Source organism: Brachycentrus maculatus, unplaced genomic scaffold, assembly GCF_059751285.1.
Source record: "Brachycentrus maculatus isolate JH-2025_06_01 unplaced genomic scaffold, ASM5975128v1 h1tg000266l, whole genome shotgun sequence".
Classification (NCBI taxonomy): domain Eukaryota; kingdom Metazoa; phylum Arthropoda; class Insecta; order Trichoptera; family Brachycentridae; genus Brachycentrus; species Brachycentrus maculatus.
In genome coordinates, this window is record NW_028281017.1 from 942,980 (window position 1) to 960,885 (window position 17,906).

The 17,906-nt window shown below is 32.7% G+C and overlaps 1 protein-coding gene across 3 annotated transcripts in view; it reads left to right on the forward strand.

Moving 5' to 3' along the window:
* The window catches only part of pxb (putative Hedgehog signaling attenuator pxb), a 442,089-nt gene that overhangs the window by 94,304 nt on the left and 329,879 nt on the right, over positions 1-17,906 (forward strand). For 2 of the 3 annotated variants that reach the window (XM_088266356.1, XM_088266355.1), the window contains one exon: positions 11,600-11,647. The gene's annotated coding sequence lies outside the window, so the exon portion shown is untranslated. Of the gene's footprint in view, positions 1-11,105; positions 11,155-11,599; positions 11,648-17,906 lie in introns of those variants that run through there. The other variant, XM_088266357.1, reaches the window with a different exon arrangement.

Sequence of the window (17,906 nt, forward strand, 5' to 3'; positions counted from 1 at the left end):
AAAAAGAAGGAAAAAAGAAAGAAAGAAAAAAAAAAAAAAACTTTATCATATCACTAAACTTATACAAGAAGATGATCCGGAGGACGAGTGAAAATTTTACTATGAATTTTCATCCCCAAGGGGGGAGATGTAATAAAATAACTAGGTACCTACCTATACATTTTATTAAGTACTTACAAATAGTACCTACATAAAACAGTTCTACCACCAGATGCCGCATGCGTCGCTCACAATAAAACAAAAGACTTCCGATAATATTATTAACTGTAAAAATCAGATAGATAGATAGATAGATAGATAGATAGATAGATAGATAGATAGATATTAAATTATTATAAAGATAAATTAAGAATAAACTTTAATTACAAAGCAACACATTGTTTATTTTATTATTATACACCCACTTTACATATTATTTACACTTAATTTTCAAAAGGAAAATATTACCACGTTATATATATATATATATATATAAATAATATATATATATATATATATATATATATATATATATATATATATATATATATATATATATATATATATATATATATATATTTATATTTATACGACTAGCTTTGAAAACTTGAAAAAACAGATGTTTTCATCTTCTTGTAAAAATTAAAACTAACGAACTAAAAATATACTTAGGGGTATATATAGGTAAATAAATAAAGGAAAGGGGGGGGGGGTAAAATTTTCTCTTTAATATTTATCTCAATACTACCCTGGACTGGTACCTGAAGCGCACAATTCATCACCTTGCCTTCATGTAAAAAAATAATTTTGTCACCATTAAAACTTATCTTTTGAAAAATAGCTAAGCCAAAATTATGTCTTCGTTTTTCTAATACTCTTTCCTTCTTCATACATTTATATTCCTCTGAAGACATAAATAAATGGACAGAGGATTCAAATAGTCCCTTCAGGTGTGCCTAAAGGCTCGCATTTGGGTCCCTATACTCGGAAGGACACACGAGATCCCGGCAGGAGTTGATGGATGAGGGGCTCACGACCTCAGCGCCTTGTCAACTAGCTGCTTATCCCCCCAGGACGACATTGTCACCGTACTTAAACAAAGGTGTCATCCATCACATCCAGAAAGATGCAGACCCCGAATTGGCACATTGAGCACTGGTCACAATGCAAAAATCCGATGATGAATTGGTTTATTGTAGTTTTAACTGGGGAGTGACATGTAAATTATATTGTTTTTTTGACATCTCAACATAGATAAAGAAGAATATGGACGTCTGAACATTTACGGGGCTTACGACCGTCATAGGCTGGTTAAAGTGATCACTTTACAATATTCTTCTTCATCTTTTTGAAATGTCAAAAAATAAAAAAAAATGAAGAATTTAAAGTTTCACATCAAAAATGACTCGGACTTCTTACACTTGACAATTAAAAGAAACATTTATTTAATTATTTTAAACCATAATACATAAATAAGAGTAACATATTTAATATACCCCGATAAGTAATTTCCATTCCTCATTTTGGGATTATTGTTGACAAGGTATATAAACCTAAAAAAATAACCAAATTTTAAAACAAAGATAAGTAAAAACAAAAGCAAAGAGTAAGATAAAATAATAAAAACATGCTTAGAATAATATAATAAAATAAAAAATAAACAAGACTGAAACACAAATAAGAGAGTAAAAAAGATACAAAATTAAACATTGGTAATCGATACTCATTTCGGTAGCTTTGCTTAGTAGCAAATTGCCTTTAAATTTTACATAGTACAACATATGGGAAAAAAACATATAAACATGTCATCTGCCAATAGTAATGTCTGGTATGTCTATTTTAAATTTCTTAAATACGTTTTTAAAATGATTTCTCAAATAATTCACTTATTCAATTAAGGTAAAGATCATGTTACAATATTAAAAAAAAAACTAATTGTTTTAAAGAAATAATGATGACGGTGGTATCCGCAATAAAGAAATAAAAGGCCGATTCATGTGTGAGCGGTGTTATACGAAGAAGAGCTAAACCACGGCGCGTACGATCTTACATTTACAATTAAAACTAAGTAAGCTCTCCACAGGGGTAGGCAGTGAGAATAGATCTTTACACCGATCTGTTTTCATTGAAAACAATTTTCGCCTCTTCCACATCCATGCTTTTCATCTCATATATTCTCTCCAATTATTCCGACTCCTGACTTGACTGCATAAAAAAAATCAAATTTTCCACGGTCTTCCTCTGCTGCTATTTCCAACTACGTTCGTCTCATAAAATTGTTTCATCGATCTTTCCTTACTCATTCGTTCCACATGTCCATCTCAACACACCTTTCTTAATATTTTCGATAACACTTATCTCAGCCCAGCATTTTTTTTCCATATATATTCGTCTAAGAGATCGTATTTCGACTGCATTCAATCTTCGTTCAACCTTTTTTGTCAACTCTATACTTAACTTCCATACATCAGGGTTGGTACCAGGACTATAATGAGTAGGTACTGGCAAATTCGATTTCTTGTTTATTGTTTTTTATTTGGGCTATCTATTTTTATTGTAAATTTAATAACAATTTTCCTTTATTGTCACTTGGTTCTCATTCATTAATTGATTCGGCAGTCACATTGTGGTAATATGTATCCATTTTAAATTCATGTTTTTGTAAATCCCACTATTTCTTAAAATCAATCGTGACACGTGTTTCGACCACTTTCTCTCATACATATGGTGATTTTAAGAAAAAGTGGTATCTACGAAGTAAAAGTTAAATTAAAAAAGGTTGGTTCTCTTATGCTAAGCCTCAAGAATTTAAGAAACTTGTCGATATTTTTTGTTTCGGACCCAAAGTTTGGTGCGACGTCAAATATAAATGTCATTTAGAGTCGTGTCTCCAATTCGGTTGTCAGTTTTACTACCTTATGTATAAATTATCTCGTGTTATGTAAATTACGCACTTTTTATTAATTTATTAATTAAATTTAAGCAACAGCGCCCACAGGGACATGTGTTTATTCACGTCATTCAGCAAACTAAAAACTGACAAAATTCCATAAGCAAAAAACTTGTATGTCATCTTCATCATCCGCACCCGCTGGTGCATAGGGCACTGCATCAAATTAAATCAAACTTATTGACCTTTTTACCGTGCAACAGATATCTTAAGGTAAAATCTGATTGTTTTTTCTCCTGTTGAAAAATATTGAGTATTTAAAAAAAAATTAAACAATAGGTACCTACCTTTTCTTCAAAATGCAAAAACAACACTTTCTGCCCTGTAGCGGGTAAATATTAAGTTAAAAATATGCCGCTTTTGCTGGGATATAGTACATTTTCTGGGCATTCCGAAAACATGCATAACTGAAAAATTACGATAATTGATATAAGACGTCGTTGAAAGGAGTGAGCGATATGTGCCCTTGGGGCATTGAAATAAAACGCGGCACATGTTTAAAATATCAATAAAACATCGTTGCGACGACAATACAAAGCCATTATCGAATCGGAATGAGTTATTTGAATGATTTAAGCATGGGATGGTTTCCATTTTCGATTTACACAAAAAAAAAAACGATTTTTTATACCTGATTCTTAGTTTCGGGTCACGTCGATACAAATGGGTGTCGGCGACCAAAGCAAGGTTAACTAAAAAAACGTTAATAGTCCCTATTTATAAAGACGTTCGGGCGGCTAGAGTGGCCAAAGAGAAAAGCAGATACCTCCATATCTCTATGTGATTAACTGGCTCGTAATGAAGCCATTTTCTGGTTAAAAATTACTTAGACCTCTTTTATCTAAAGCTGTAACCTGAGCACACATTCCAGCACTCCGTTCAGATTTCTACTCATCATCACGCTGCGAGAATAGAACGCCACTCTTCTACATTAATGCATCTCCTCATACACACCCGATGACTATTACGACTCCTGACCCGGCCGCTTTCAAGTATTTGACATACCTGATTGTGCCAGGTTTTCCTCAGTCTTCCAAAACTATAAGTTTGCTATTTGTATAAATGTTTAGAAATTGTATTGTATACTTATGTATGTTGTACTCAAAAATGTAACTATATTAAATAAATAAAAAAATAAAATAATATATTTACTCTGCACACTCTCCACTTAAAAAATAAATTCCACTCTCAAAAGAGGATTCCTAATAGGGAAAAGGGCATATTCACATACCTAATAACCCTAATTTGTGAACTATCTTCCTCATACCTTCCGACCCACCGTCGGCCGTGATAAGGTCCGCCGGCTAATTACACAGGCGCAAGTCTAAGTAAATAAATAAATAAAAGGAAAGTGCGTTATCTCCGGCCTAACACTCGAGCGGTCCTTTTGGGGACCGCTTTACAACACGAGCGATAAGAGGACTCATTTAGTGACACCCTGTATATAAAATATTACAATATTATAATACATTATGTATACGGTTCACTAGGACGGAAGCATACTAGTCATGTGTGAAGTAAGGGACATATGAATTACATCAGATGTCTCAACAGAGACGTTGGATAATTTCATTTGATTTTTTTTTTTGTTTATTTTAAATTGATGTACAAAAAAATGCACATTAGCTGCTTATTGGTAAGAAGCAATATCTTCTAACCAACCAAAAATATACTCGTGATATTGATCAAAACATTTGATACCTTATATGGCTGTTTTCAGAGGGTAGATAGTGTTTAAACATATGGTATTAATGAGAACGAAAAAAATTGAATTAATCATAAATTTCATTGAATACGAGTTGAAAATGTTATAATTCAGCTATATAACTCATATTTCAGCCTCATCAATTGATTTGGCCATCGTGGTAACATGAATCCATTTTTCATTTAGATTTTACTTGGTAAATACCACGAATGGTACTTACCATGAAAAAATCACTATACATTCATCTCATAATAACTATATTTTAATATTATTAATTTTGAGGAAAGAGCTCTTTGCTTCGAAATTTTTCATGAAAATTTAGGTATAAAGAGATACAGTTTCAAACTCGAGTTTCTTTACGTTAATACGACTAGTTCCACACACCTTGCCTATATCATGCTTGACTTCTATATATTAGGGTTGGTACCAAGACTACGCTGTGGTGATACATAAGTATTTTATTTTATTTTTGACATCTCATCAAATATGAAGAAGAATATGGAAGTCTGGGCATTTACGGGGTTCTCGACCGTCATAGGTTAGTTTAAGTGATCACTTTACACACGTGTAACATTCGCCAATTCAACTTATTATTAACAACCACACTACTCAAATTCTTGAAAGTTCTATATATATGATCCAATTTCGAAAAATTGTTCTTGAATCACTAGAACTTCACTAGACACATTGGTGACATGAAAAGAATCTAGATTTGAGAACACACTAAAAATGTTGAAAAATCTTTATGTTATTCCACAAAATTGATACCAAATCAATAAATGACATATCGCTCACTCCTTTCAACAACGTCTTATATAAAAAACTTGATTTTTCAGGAGATCGTTTTTAAAGTTTAAGAATATAATAAAATGTATTAAAAATTAATATTAAGCCACTTTTTGAACTTTTTTCTATGCAACAGATCTTTTATGTAAAACCTGAAGGTTTTTTCTAAAAACGAAGAAATAATTAAACAATACCTTTTCTTCAAAATGCAAAAATAAAATTATCTGCCTTGTAGTGGGTGGATATTAAGTTAAAAATATGCCACTTTTACTGGGATATAGTAGATTTTCTGAGCATTCCAAAAACCTGCACAACTGAAAATTGACGATTTTTGATAAATGACGTTGTTGAAAGGAGTGAGCGATATGTTGTAAAGTTATCTTGCAAGTTGAAATAATAATAAAAGAATTGTGTTTGCGTTTGTGTTTTGTGTCGCCGTGTGAGCGTTTTTCAGTATCTTTCGTCACTGAAAATTTCAAATTTGTACGTGCTGAAATACGTTGTGTTTATTTACGACTGTCAGTCAGCTGTTGATTTATTCCCGAGTGAATGCCGTCGTGCGGGAAAATTCGTGGAAAATACATTTCTCCGAAGACAAAATATCTCTCGTTCGAAACGCATTAATTTCTCGTTCATTTTGCCAAACACGCGCGAAAATAAACAATCGGAATCTGAAACTAGAATAATACGAATTAATAAACAGTTTTGCTATGTGCCGGTCTCTCGTTATACACGGTGAGTCATTCTACGCAAAAGCATGTATAAAAATGTGAAATAAATTTTACTGAAATTACAGATTGCGGTGATTATGGCTGTTATTTTTTTTATACCTTACAAAAAAGACTTAAAATTGTATTTAAACTCGTAATACTGATACCGCAATAACGCATTCATTAAATAACATAACGAAACCGTAATATATTATATTTCGTGAATTGGTATTAACTTTGAAGAATAAAACATAATGATTTCACTGTTAAAAAAATGAAACACTTGTATAGGACTTTTTGAGAACTTTAGATGATCTCACCAACAAGTAAAAATACAAAGAGTTTTTGTTGTTCGTATTTTCATCTGCTAATGAGAAGTAGTAGTTCTCGCAAACAGTAGTGTTCAGATTCTTCTTCCTTTTCAGCCGTCTCTCTACTGCTAGATCGTTTTTCTATTTTTTGGGCCTTTTCAATCTACCCGCTTTTCACTACCCGCGACGGGGACAATATCATCGTGCCATCTTTATTGGGCATATTCCTCTCTTCATGTACCAATATTGTGTTCAGACTTAAAAACTCACAAGTTTACTCATGTAAACGTTGGTATTTTTATTTTTCATTATTTGTTTATTTATGTAAACTTACTTACATTAAGAACGACATCACTTACATCACTCAAGGGTATTTCATTTTTTTTTGTATTGGTACTGTATTTAAAATTAATAAATAGAAAATATTATTCCTTATATGTTCCTTGTTTGATTACATTGTAGATCTAAAGGCATTTCAGTTACTAAAAACTTGACACCAGTTTTATTCATATTACCAGAGAAATCTGCCTTTCTATGTCTGAAGTAACTATCCGTTCCATACGGGTGATCGAATTTTAAAAAAATCATATAACTTCTTTTAAACAAGTGATTAGGTACTTAACTCGTTTTTATTTCATTCGATATTTAAAAGCCAATCTGTGTATCAAAAATTTGGGTATTTGTTGGTCTTAATTTGTTAACATTAGTTTTGTTATTTTCTTAGTTTGTTATTTTGTCATTTTGTTAGGGAAGAAAGAACGGTTAAACAAATTTATGGAGCGAATGTAGTTGGAAAAAGAAGCAGAGGACGACCGAGGAAAACTTGGCACAATCAGGTATGTCAAATACTTGAAAGCGGCCGGGTCAGGAGTCGTAATAATCGTCGGATATGTATGAGGAGATGCATGAATGTAGAAGAGGCAAAGAATGTTTGCAAAGACAGAGTGGTGTGGCGTTCGATTCTCTCTGAATACTCCTGCGGGGAAGCGGCGTGATGGTTAGTTAGTTAGTTAATATGTTAGATAATTTGAAATTTGCAATCTTAAGCCGAAAAGAAGTGTAAACCGAGAAAAAGAAACGATCACCATCTCATCCGGTGATTGAAAGGTACGAGTAACGTCAGTCACATCTCTACATATGTTCGTATTGTCAAAAGTCGTTATTTTCCATTAAAATACCGAATGCAGGGCGTTTATCAACAGTCGTCAGGAGAAGCGCCTGTGTCTAGACAAGTTCCGATAGCGATTAGAGCAGAGTACATACATAGGTGCATATCTCATATGCAAGAACGTCCATTCGACAAGAAATGACAGGACTGGCCGAAGAAAAATATCAATTTTTAAATATTTATTTATTTCATCGTGTACATTACAAATAACGATAATGTGTCCACGCTGAATTTTCTCATGCCGAGGGCACATTTTACAACATTTATTTTTACAAGTATGTACTTACCCATATCGTAGTCGTACAGGAGAAAGTGACCAACCAACAAAACGTTAAATGTTCAGGAGGGCCATTTGAATCACTTGGTAAGAAAATAAACATCAATGCAGTTAGTCATTTTTAACAAGTCAATATATTATACTTCCAAGTTTAAAATTGCTTTTGGATTTTTTCAGGGCAATATTAATCAAGTAAGATATCAAATAGTCAATGATCACGTTTTTGTAAAAAATGCTCTTGGTCACTTTCTCCTGTATGACTACGATATATGCCTTTTTTCCCTATAGGACTCATTCGTACAAACTTTTAAATGTCTGTTTTTCAAATTTGTCTCGTGTTGAGACAACTATGGTTTATTACGACATATTATTCATAAGGTGAATAATCCAGTTTTTGATATAAATAATGTTAAATAAAATAAAAATGGATATTATTTATACCCTTAAATTTTTCGAAATTCGAGCAAAAATAGAAACGTGAATGTTACAAGTGTATAATAATATCACTCAAATAGGCCAATCACAGTTCGTATGCTCTCTTTTATGTTGCCATTTCAAAAATCTTCATAATTTTTATTCACAACATTCAATAAAAAGGTCTCTGCCAAGTAAAAAACTTTCTTAATCTTACATAGATGGCAAGTCATGAGATTGATCATACGCTCGCATATATGATTTTCAAAATTTTGAGTAGTGTGGTTGTCAATCATGGGTAGAATATTGAATGTTGCACGTGTGTAAAGTGATCATTTAACCAGCCTATGACAGAACTCCTGTAAATACCAAGACTGCAATATTCTTCAAAAAATGATGTCAAAAAATTATAATTTTTAAAGGGATTTAATTTTTTTTAAATGATTGACGGTTATAGGCAACTTGTTTGAATTTTAATTTTTTAATAATAATATAATAAAACCCTTATCCGCACCCCAATGGTGCATAGGGCACTGTGTCATATTAGCGCAGTGTTATCTTTATCGTTTACACATGAAGGAAAGGTGATCAGCCCTCCGCTTCAGGTCCCAGTCCATGGTAATATTGAATAAATATTACAGTGAAAAAATCACTTATATTTATTTTAACCCCCTTGGGAATCGAACCCGGGACCTCTAGAACGGTAGCCGAGCGTGTTGACCATTACACTACGGAGGCTGACAAAAATTTTAATTTTTTAGCAATATAATTTTTTATGAGAAAAAAATGCTAAAAACTATACGTTTAAGACATCTCGTAAATAAAAATGACGCAATAAAACAGTTGGAATATGACGTGATATAACATAAGAATTAACTATAACTTGATTTATTAATGGGTGTGGTTTATATTTAATCTTTTGACGTGTAACGTATGTATGTAATTATCTACACCTACGATCTTTTGGTCTAATATATCAAATACGCCAAGTATTTGATTGGTCCAAAACAACGATAATGTTTATAAAAAATCAATAAAAACGCACCGGTATTATTTTTGTTTTATTTATTTTTTAATTAAGTACATTGTGACTCTCATAAATTTAAATTATTACACTCTGTTACAAATAAAGGTCAAGTCATGAAAAATTTAGAAAATTATGAAAAACATAAGAATTAAAATTCAGATAAAAACGTTAATTAATAATACGAGTATAGGTACTGTTTCAAAATACGTCACCATTATTGTCAAAGTTTCCTTTTACAAAAAATCTTGTTCCTTAACCCCCCCCCCCCTCCCTTCCCTATATGTATTAACCTATATATAACCCTTAGTATATATTTTGTTCGTTAGTTTTAATTTGTACCAGAAGATGAAAACATCTGTAAGTTTTCGAAACGAGTCGTATATATAAATAAAACTCATTAAAGTGGTATATTCAAGTGTTTAATTAAAAAAAATCATTAAAAATAATCATTGTGACATCATACAAGTCTATGTTTTCGACAGGGTTTATTATCCCTTGTCATAGGTTGGTTTAAGTGATCAATTTTACACATTTTAATATTGATTCTCTTTTCTTGATGGAACTCAATTTCATATAGTAAAACAATACCCAATTTGTTTTTTTCCTCTGTTATTTTATTTGAAAAGTGACTTGGTTTTGTCATGACCGACGTCATCGGGCTGGTGATTTTGGCAACGTTGAAACCCGATCACTGGACAAACAAAAATTTATGGAAAAAACAGCACTTTTTGTTTTATTAAATCATTTTACACGCGTAACATTCACGATTTTTGATGCATTCCGTATCATTTTAAACACTGTATTTGAAGCTAAGTCAAAAGTTTAAAGATATTTCCTTGGGATATTGAAGAATGAAGAAGGGGTAGGTTTTGTGTTTCTCAACTTAAATGGTGGATTTAGTAATTGAAAGTCATATTAAAAATTGATACATTTGTATTACCACAAAATGACTGCAGAATTTAGTAATGAAATTATCTAAAATTATGATAATATGTAAAGTGATCTCATTAACCAGATAACTAGAGTATTCTTTTTTGACATATCATCAAAGATGAAGAAGAATATGGAATTCTGAGCATTTACGGGGCTGACGACCGTCGTAGACTGGTTTGAGTGATCACTTTACACACGTGTAACATTCACCAATTCTACCCATTATTGACAACCACACTACTCAAATTCTTGGAAGTTCTATATATATGAACCAATTTTGAAACATTAATCTTGAATCACTAGAACTTCACTAGAGACATCTATTGGTGAGATGAAGATTAAACCAAGATCACTTAAACCAGCCTATGACGGTTGTCAGCTCCGTAAATGCCCAGAATTTCATATTCGTCTTCATCTTTGAAGAGATGTCAAAAAATAATATGTAAATAACTCCTGCAATTGGAGATAATTCAGATTTTGTGAACGAGTATTTGGACACACTCAAAATTTTGTAGATAACTAAAGCACTAAATTTAGCTAGTGTGATTTTAGCGTCCACAAAATCTTGGAACAGTCAGAATGAAATACTTTTTAGAAGGGAAAAATCACGCATTTTCTTGTTTTAGGTAAGAAATATTTGCTGCCCATATTTTAAATATAATTATTATTTTACGGTTTTTCCTTGAGGTAGCATTTTACGAAGATGACTCTTTTATATAAATAACTTCTAAAATATTTATTAATATGCTTTAATTCGGTCCTGTTTTTCAGAAGATAAAGAACATTACTTAAACGTCAATCGCCACGCGTGTTATCTCATTCTGTACACAAATGAAGTTCAGAAAGGTGTAGTAAGAATTGTCAATACACGTTACGAGTGTCTGCAGCCACCCAGTAAGCTAACACAAACATAACGGAATAAGATACTTATCTCGAATTTAGAAAAAAATGAAGTGCTTCTATCAACACCCGGTAACAACGAAAAAGCATCACCGAAAATTCAAATGATCCCTCCTGTTAATTCCGGAGATTCCGTAAAGATATTAATTTATACACTTTATAAAACAAACTCCTACTGTATTTTTAGCCACTTTCATTATTGGTAGCTACTTTTTTCTAACCGGTTTCGACAAGCACTTTGTCATCTTCAAGGATGGATGGGTGCTGCATATGCATCCTCGAAGATGACATAATAGCTGTCGAAACCGGTTTCAAAAACAAATTTTGGGTTTTATATTATAAAGTTTATAAAATGTACCACAAAGTATCAGCGAAAAACAATCATGCAAATATTTAAGTATTTTAATTTTCTTATATATTTTTCGTTTATTTTTTACAGATTCAAAGGATATTCTAAAAGTGCATAGACTGGCAAAAGGGTCATAAGGTGAGTGTTATATATTTTTAAATATCAGTTATTAAGAAATCCTAAACCTGATCACATTGTGACCTTCACAAATTTAAGAAAATGGTGCTTTATATTTGTTTCTTCCTAGCTCCATCCCAACTTATCGTCTTTGTAGACTGTTAGGTTAAGCTCTCCTCGTCCTCTGTAGGCCCTTCTGTTTTGTGCAACGTCACCTAGGCCATGCCTTCGTATCATCTTTTCTCTCTGCAGCATCCAAGAGTTCTTTGGTCTTCCTCTAGATGTTATTTTAGGAAGATCTACGATAATTGCCTGGTTCACAAATGATCAAGTTCGCTGCATTCTATGAACACAGAACTTTTGGATACATCTTTTAGGTAGGTACTCCACACTTAGTTCCAAAGTACTTAGGAGCTAGATTTTTCCATTTAATTTTATAGGGTAACTGTCCCAGTAAAAAGCCGTGATGAAGTAATAACTTCAATCCTAGTCTTTGAGTGATGCATTCATTATCTCAGTCTCTGACGACCGTCCCCCAAAATCAGTGGTTCTCAATAAGTGTTTCCTGCGTACCACTTTAAGATCTTAAATGCCTGCCCCTTTTTGCGGGAATGATAAAAAAATCAATATTTTTATAGGATACCATTAAAACACATATAATAAAACAACAACTACATAAGTATATAAATTTTGACATCTCGACATAAATTGAGAATAAATTGAAGTTTGGGTATTTACGAGACTTACGACCTAACATAAGCAGGTTAAGTTCATCACTTTACACACGTGTCACATTCTTCATTCTTCAACCTATGATTGACAATTCTATTCATTTAAGTGGACCTGTATTCTGGTAATGCCAAGATTTCAAAATTATTCTTCTTCTTCAAACCATCATCTGCACCCGATGGTGCATACAGCACTGCATCTTATAAACGCATTATTATCTTAATTGTTAACATATGTATGAAAGTGATCAGCCCTCCGTTTCAGGTACCAGTCCAGGGTGATATTGAATAAATATTAGAGTGAAAAAAAAAACATTATAATCTAATAAAATTATGCTGTAATTATATAGAAAAATACAATAACAGTATAATTTTATAAGACTGATCGATTACAAATATATTTTGAATATTCTCTGAGTAATTTAAAAACTGATTGAATTAGCTTCGTCAAGAGATTGCCTTGCGTCCCCTTGATGCGCCTTGCGTGCCACTAATTGAGAAACACTGTCCTAAATAGACCATCACGAATCTCTTTAATGGACCACGATATTCCTCCGGTATTGAGACATCAGATTAAAGACTTAGTAACGAATCGACGCGGGAGTCATTCACTCCTATTTGAGGGTTACTCACAGATCTACTGGCTTAAGGGTTTTACAAGAGCGACCTCTGATCTTTCGATTAAGTGAGTTTTATTAATACCGGCCCCAAAAAACATATATATCCTCTCTGAAACGAATTCGTTAAAATTTTTCTTGATCATAATTTATTGATTATTTTATTAAAATTAAACACTTGAATTGACCACTTTAATGAGTTTTATTTATATTTACGACTAGTTTCGAAAATGACAAATATTTTCATCTTCTGGCACAAATTAAAATCAAATTAAATTAAGTTTTAATTTGTACCAGAAGATAAAAACATCTGTCGTTTTCGAAACTAGTCGTAAATATAAATAAAACTCATAAAAATGGTATATTCAAGTGTTTAATTTTAATAAAATAATCATGTCATTCCACAAAGTTAATGCCGAATCAATAAATAATATATTTAATTGATAGTAACAATAACAATCGGCGGGTATGTATGAGGAGATGCATGAACGTGGAAGAGGCGAAGAATGTTTGCAAAGACAGAGTGGTGTGGCGTTCTATTCTCTCTGCCTACCCCTGCGAGGAAGCGGCGTGATGGTTAGTTAGTTAGTTAGTTACACTTATTTCACTTACATAACTATAACATAACTCGAGTCGTACGTCGTTTTGCCGTACATCGACTGAGAGATCGCATGTCGCCTGCATTCCGTCTACTTTTACTCTTCTTTTGCCAACTCCAAAAGTAAAATAAATAAATGTATCATTACTGGATACAGTAATAAAATAATTGTATTTTACCGGAAGGTGAAAAAAAGGAAACTATCTGTACCTACTGGATAAAATAATAGTACAGAATTTGTACCGGATAAAACTAGAATAACAAAATATGTAATTATATTTTCCCTGAAGGTAAAATAAAGAAAACTATCTGTACTGGACACAGTAATAAAATTATTGTATTTACTCTAAAGGTAAAATAAAGAGAACTATCTGTACTGGATACAGTAATAAAATTATTGTATTTACTCTAAAGGTAAAATAAAGAAAACTATGTGTACTGGACACAGTAATAAAATTATTGTATTTACTCTAAAGGTAAAATAAAGAAAACTATCTGTACTGGATACAGTAATAAAATTATTGTATTTACTCTAAAGGTAAAATAAAGAAAACTATCTGTACTGGATACCGCAAATAAATATTGTACATATTTACTCTGATGGTAAAACAAAGAAAACTATCTGTACTGGATACAGTAATAAAATTATTTTATTTACTCTGAAGGTAAAATATAGGAAACTATCTGTACTGGATAAAATAAAACTACAAAATATGTGATTATATTTTCCCGGAAGGTAAAATAAACGAAACTATCTGTGCTGGATACAGTGATAAAATAATTGTTTTTACAGATAGCTAATTATCCTTTGTATATAATTTCGTTAATGTACCTTCTTGCTAAATTCGATGCGGGAGAAAGGAACTAAAACTAAACTATGCTTAGCAAGTTCCGGTTTCCCTATATCCTTTAGAGTATCATTCGCTTGTTTCTGAAGAGTACCATTTCTCCGTATTGCCCCGCGGGGATAAGAATGCGGATGGCATCCTTACAGATCAAAAGCAGCTACGTCCACTTGCAGGATCGATGGACCAAGGAATGCTCTTCCACCAGCAGTTAGAAACAGTGAGAGTGAAATGATTTTTAGAAGAAAAAAAAACTAAAACGAATTTATTTGTTAAATCATTTCCACAATTTTTATTTTTAGAATTTAGTCATATTTATGCATCTTTAGTAGTATTCATAAAAATGGCACTTTAAAATTTATCCAAAATTATTGTAACCATTTGCAAGTTTTACTTGCTAAATACCAATATTTCTTAAAATCTATTTAGTGACGTGTTTCGATGGATTCCGCATCATTTTCAAACACCGTATATTAACCTAAGCCTAAATTTTAGAGTGGACGATGTGGAATACATTAAAACACGTGTCATATAAGATTTTAAGAAATAGTGATATTTTCCAAGTAAAACTTGAAGGAAAAATGGTAAGATATTAACACAGAGTGACTGCGGAATTAATTAATGAAATTATTTTAACTAAACTAACTAATTATCACGCCCCTTCCACGCAGGGTTAGGCAGAAGAGATAATAGAACGCCATATCACTCTCTTTTTGCAAAACAATCTTCAAGGATTCTACCATCTACTCATATATACGTATACTTGCCAATTATTCCGATTCCTGACCTAACTACACGCCCAAGTATTTAAAATACTTGATCGTGCCAATTTTTCATCAAAAAATCAAAAAGTTTACAAAAATATTACAATTTAATTCTTTTGCCATACATTTCTACATTTAACATATCTTAAACTAGTTACTGTCCGTCTCCGTAGTGTAATGGTCAGCACGGTCGGCTACCATTCTGGAGGTCACAGGTTCGATTCCCAGGGGGGGTCAAATAAATATAAGTGATTTTTTCACTCTAATATTTACTCAACATTACCCTGGACTGGTACCTAAGGCGGAGGGCTGATCACCTTTCCTTCATGTGTTAACGATCAAGATAACACTGTGTTTATATAATGCAGTGCCCTATGCACCATTGGGGTGTGGATAAGGGTTTGAAAAAAACTAGTTACGCTGTTCCTTTCCTAAAAAAAGGACTAAGCTCTTGTGCTTTGAGTGGGACCTACGCTCATTATTTATTGTTTATTCATTTGAATTATAAAATAGTTTTGATTTCAAATTAACGTGTTTAAAAGGCATTAAATTCCTTTTTTAGAATTTTAATTAATATCTTCAATTTTTATATCTCTAGGAAGGTTATTGAAACATTTACCTACCAAATATTTGAAGTATTATTATTATTATAAAGATGTTTACGCAATACCCAAATGTTTTTCCATTCATCCTATGTTGATGTAGCCGCTTTTGATTCGTAAGGCCACAAATGGAACTGGAAACTAGATGGAGTACAATAGCGGAGTTACCTCCTTATTCTGCCAAGTGAAAACGCTTCGCTAATCCCGCGAAGAGCTTACGGTAAGGAATGAATAAATGAAATTTGCGGTTTTAGCAGTTGCGCAGTTAGGTGAGGTTAGGATAGGATATGTTGGGTTAGGTTAGGTGTATTCTAACCCAACCTAACCTTTATTACTCTAACACTCCCGATCTTAGTACGGTTTATACTTAAACCACTCTAAAACTAATCTTTATAATGCTGTTTTGATGGTTAGCATACACAAAAACTAAGATAATCACGCGACATTATTTTGTGAGAAAGTAAGCTGATGTCAGCTTAATTATTATAGAAGTTTTACTAACAGCTTTTTATTTATGGTGACTTATAAAAAAAGTTATGTAAAAGTTGCGTAAAAGTTACGTAAAAGTTTACGAAAAGTATTGAATCTCTAGTCGGAGATTAGCATAAGGCAAAAAATGACATTTCAAGTACCATATTACATTCCAAGAAATGTTTTCCTTATTCCGATAAATTATGAAGTATCTCAAATCTTGACTATGACTCAAATACATTAGAAAAAAAATCTTTCCAAAAATCTTTCACCATATGAAAATGTCGTTTAAAAACGAAAAAATGTGGATATTCCTAACTGTTGATTTTATTGGCCATAGTTGAAGTTAAAATGTAACAATTTTGTTATGTTAGCTCTTATAATTACCTGAAAACGAGAAAAAAATACATAGTAAGTGGCCGTTATAGAAAGCGTAGAACACACGACCGTCGCGCAAGACGATCCGTACACTACTAGACTGGCGGAGTAAACACGTTACGATATACGTATATTAGTGATTTTAATCCCGATTTTTTCACAAATGATTTATTTCCATCGCTGCGAATTAATAACTTTATATTATAATACTTTTATGTCCGCCTCCGTAGTGTAATGGTCAGCACGCTCGGCTACCGTACTGGAGGTCCCGGGTTCGATTCCCAGGGGGGGGTCAAATAAATATATGTGATTTTTTCACTGTAATATTTATTCAATATTTCCCTGGACTGGTACCTGAAGCGGAGGGCTGATCACCTTTCCTTCATATGTAAACGATCAAGATAACACTGCGTTTATATGAAGCAGTGCCCTATGCACCATTGCGGTGCGGATAAGGGTTTATTATTTATTATTATTAATGTAATACATAATTATATTACGGAGGGATACAAAAGTTCTGACATCGTATCTATTATATTTTATATCGATATTCTCATTTAAAAAGTCGAGTTGTAGTAAATACAACCGCCTCCGTAGTGTAATGGTCAGTACGCTCGGCTACCGTTCTGGAGGTCCCGGGTTCGATTCCCAGGGGGATCAAATAAATATAAGTGATTTATTCACTCTAATATTTATTCCATATTACCCTGGACTGGTACCTGAAGTGGAGGGCTGATCACCTTTCCTTCGTGTGTTAACGATCAAGACAACACTGCGTTTGTATGATGCAGTGCCCTATGCACCATTGGGGTGCGGATAAGGGTTTGAATGAATGTAGTAAATACATATCACCGAGGGGAAGGTTAAATTATCGACACGCAGCAGAGTACATGTATGAAGTACAATACTGAAATTCGGCTATGCCTCGCCTAGCAAATTAATTCAAGTATGTGAAGTAATGTCTCCTCGACAAACTGGAAATTGGACAAGTAGTAAATCGACTCTTCGAAAACGGACATGGAACATTTCTAACACGAGTCGCATCAAATAGCCCCTAGAACAGAACGGACTAGGGGCAATAATAAGCCAGTATCGCGGGTCCATCATCACGACTGGCTAGATATCGAAGATAATATCAGATTTCATCGTAAAATAGCCAACGGCGGCTGATAAATGTGTTGTTAGATATTCAAACATGTTCCTCCTGCCAGTCTCATCTCGGAACACTAGTTGTACACGGTGCACAACAAATATGGACCAAACAAGGTATTCTAAAA